The sequence below is a fragment of the Triticum dicoccoides genome, chromosome 2B (genome assembly GCF_002162155.2).
Source record: "Triticum dicoccoides isolate Atlit2015 ecotype Zavitan chromosome 2B, WEW_v2.0, whole genome shotgun sequence".
Taxonomy (NCBI): Eukaryota; Viridiplantae; Streptophyta; class Magnoliopsida; order Poales; family Poaceae; genus Triticum; species Triticum dicoccoides.
The window spans coordinates 786,352,249-786,356,058 of NC_041383.1; the positions used below are offsets into that span (position 1 = coordinate 786,352,249).

The 3,810-nt window shown below is 41.4% G+C and overlaps 1 non-coding gene across 1 annotated transcript; it reads right to left on the bottom strand.

The window, feature by feature from the left end:
* Positions 1-3,353: 3,353 nt before the first annotated feature.
* Positions 3,354-3,427, bottom strand: TRNAN-GUU. The gene has a single exon. It is a non-coding gene; the product is annotated as a tRNA-Asn (tRNA).
* Positions 3,428-3,810: the final 383 nt, after the last annotated feature.

Below are 3,810 nucleotides of genomic sequence, written 5' to 3' on the forward strand. Positions count from 1 at the left end.
AAAGCATAAAAAATCTTAGTCCATGTTTGAATGGCAAGGAATCGGCAACATGGATACCAAAGATGGCGCCCTAAACTGGTTACTCAAGTTGCTGATGTGATAGCTCTATCTTGCAAAGGTGATTCTCAACTATACTGAACACATATTATGTCCATACTCACAATTAAGGAAGAAAAATTAACTAATCAATGGCATGTTATAATCAAGCTCCTTTCCACGCTTTACTCTTAGTTGGATCTGAATCTTAATGGGTTGGCACCACTTGCATTTGTATTGTTCTTAAAAAAAGGAAACTTGCATCTACATATGATACAGTACACCCCAATAAAGAAATAAGACCGCCGCTTTGTAAGAGGCTTCAACGCTACATGATATATGATACTTCCCATGTCATAAACTCATAAAGTCATAAATACACGATGCACATTTTAAAGGAACAATTGAAAGACTAAACAAACCTCTTCTTATTTTTGCGCAGGATAAGATCTATTACAAAATTCATCAAAAGTACAAAGCATCTCAAATATACTAAAAAGTACATCAAGATTTCGAGATCACCGAACAACCACTATTACCGCTAGAACGAGCCATCGACATGCCGCTTTCACCGCTCCCCTAATGAAGCCAGCTTGACCTTGTCGATAATAGCCGAGAAGTCCTCGTGCATGTATCCCAGTGCCCTGGAGCAGCAGTTATCACCGTTGAACTCTTGCACAGATCTGAAGCATCCGAGACCAAATCTCACCACATGATGAGAAACCCTAACCTCATTGTCCCAAGGATATGATAGGAATCTACGCTGGAGCTCCGTTGACTATGTCCAAATGGATGAACTCAAGGAGGATCGAAGCCTGGAAGACAAACTCGAAGAAGAAGTGCCGCCATCCACCTAAGCGCCGAACTTGGGAGGTCTAAAAAAATAACATAAAATACTAACCAGAGGGGAAGCACAAGGGTACTCCTCCCCGCCACCTGTCGTCAGAGTGGCGGGAAGAGGGGAGACGAATCCACATGCTTGCTGGTAATGTCTGAAGGGAAAAGTTTACCTAGCCATCTAGGGTTGGTGGAGATCGCATTTCTTTCTTCGTGGGGAAGAAACAAAATGGCTCTCTTCTTAGAGATCCACTCTGTTCATTCACTCGGATAGCCCCATCTTTTCCAATAAAAAGAGGGGTTTAGAGGTGGAATGTCTACGAGAGGGTCCATGCATGTACCCACTCATACAGACCAACGTCGTATTCTCGACAAGAGAATACCAAGCAACTGTAATCCTCATCTCAGAGCCACCAACGTGGGATGAATGTTGTCTTGTGTTGCACATTTGGGGTGTGATGAAGACGTTTCCTTGTGCGGTGATGCAACCTAATGGTACGTAAGCTTGCACGAGGACTCCTAGTTTTCCTTCCAGTTCCATGGGCACGATTTTCCTTGATAGATTGAGGTGACCGCATTTACCATTGGGCATTTTTCTGTACTTTGGATCGAACAACACCGCCTACCTAGCTTCAACCTCAACAACATATTTGATACAGCCAGGAGGTAGCGAAAAGCAGAAAAAATCTTAGTCCATGTTCGAATGGCAAGGAATCGGCAACATGGATACCAAAGATGGTGCCCTAAACTGGTTGCTCAAGTTGCTGATGTGATAGCTCTATCTTGCAAAGGTGATTCTCAACTATACTGAACACATATTATGTCCATACTCACAATTAAGGAAGAAAAACTAACTAATCAATGGCATGTTATAATCAAGCTTCTTTCCACGTTTTACTCTTAGTTGGATCTCAATCTTAATGGGTTCGTCAGACACAATTGCACATGGTCCGGTCAAGTGCAAAAAAGGATCTTGCAATTGGCATCATTATATTTTCCACTAACAAATTGGCGGTTTTGTCATCGAAGCATTTTTTTCGTAAAGGGCCACTCGCGCCAATGAGTTGGCAGAAAGGGCCACCTTGAAAATCATTGAAAAAACTAGTACTCGGGCGGCACGTGCGCTAGGTGACACATGGCACTTGCCACCATAGTAGATCGTGACAAGTATTGTTCATGCATTATTTATCCATGCGGCGAGTTTCACGAGCTGAAACGAAAACAGGGATGGTGAACAATACATGCCGCTGCCCCCTACGGTGGCATTTAATGTTCAAGAGGTTGAATAGCAATTAAAACAAACAAGTAGAAAAATTCAGAAAAATCGAATGTTTTGCCAACAAAGATGTTCGAGGGTTATAAGTGTGTGTCCAACCGGGACATGCACTTTCAGTGGCGGCAGCTCCATGTGATGACCTCGCGGATCTCTTCCATGACAAATTCCATCTCAAGTGATTGCAAATTGACGTCGTGCAGGTATCGATTTTGTAAACTAAGATGTCCGCCCACGAGATTGGAGATGTGGTATAAAACGAAAGCTTTCTCCATCCCCACCCTATGCTTCGGTGATGCATACAACCGAACCATTTATTATCAAGTTTATACTCCCTCCGTTTCCAATTTACTCGTCGTGGTTTTAGTTCAAATTTGAACTAAAACCACGATTAGTAAATCGGAACGGAGGGAGTATAAACCAAGAGACATAGTGGTACTAGAAAAGTGTTAGGGGCCGCACCAAGAATACTAAGAACTAAAGAAGCCTAGCAGTAGCATGCAATCCAATATGGAACGTCAATTCATTGGCAAGCCACTCTTGGAGCCAAGCTCAATCTGATCATTTTTGTCTATGAACGTGAGACACGAATTATACTAAACTCAAACAGACTTGACGTAACTACAGGAAATACTTAGTAGTTTTGGGTGGACTGGTTGGGATAGAGGAGGGTACTTGCATTTAGGTGTGGAAGAGTGGTTGGCCTCCTGAAGAGAAACATGCTCTGTTATTGCAAGGGTCTTGTGTAAAAAATACAAATCTAGTTACCTCAGGTTGAAAGAAAATATCTTTTTAAACCCTAACCTTGCCAAGAGGTCGTTTTCTGTAAACATACATGATACTGCAATGGTTTTTTTGTGTGGCAAAGTTTGATACATATATGATGTTGATTACCAAGAGCTAAAAAGAAACAGAAAACAATATAGATTATTGTTTTTCTTTTTTGGGGCAAAATTTGATGCATATATGATGTTGGTGGCCAGAAATTTAAAATAAAAATGAAAAATCGCCAAGAGGTCATTTCTGTAAACATACATGATACTGCAATGGTTTTTTTTTGGGGCAAAATTTGATGCATATATGATGCTGGTCACCAAGAGTTAAGAAGAAACGAAAAAGATATAAATTATTGTTTTTCTCTTTTGGGCAAAATTTGATGCATATATGATATTGGTGTTGCCAGAAATTTAAAATAAAAATGAGAAATCGCTAGAAGGAGGGCTCGAACCTCCGACCTTGTGGTTAACAGCCACACGCTCTAACCAACTGAGCTACTCCAGCTGTTTTGCCTTCAAAAATTGTTTACCCTCTTTATAAACACTAGGGAAGTGTAACAGGACAATACCTAGGTTGATAGTTACTGGTTGCAGGTTCACACGTGACACCTGGTAAGTTAAGCATTGTTGGGGCAAGTTTATTCCCGAACTAGCGCGTAGGTTCGGTGCATGCATGTACCGGACCCGTCACTCTATAGTCTCAACCAACAACCACGTCGTCTATGAGTGTTGCTGAAATGATGCAACGCTGATCCTATTCTTTTTTTTTGGGGGGAACGCTAATCCTATTCTTTTGTTTAGAACAGTAAACATTTATTAAGCGATGTTCATAGGAATACAGATAATATCGGGTAAAACAGAAAGCCACATGTGGCGCCCAGTAGGAAG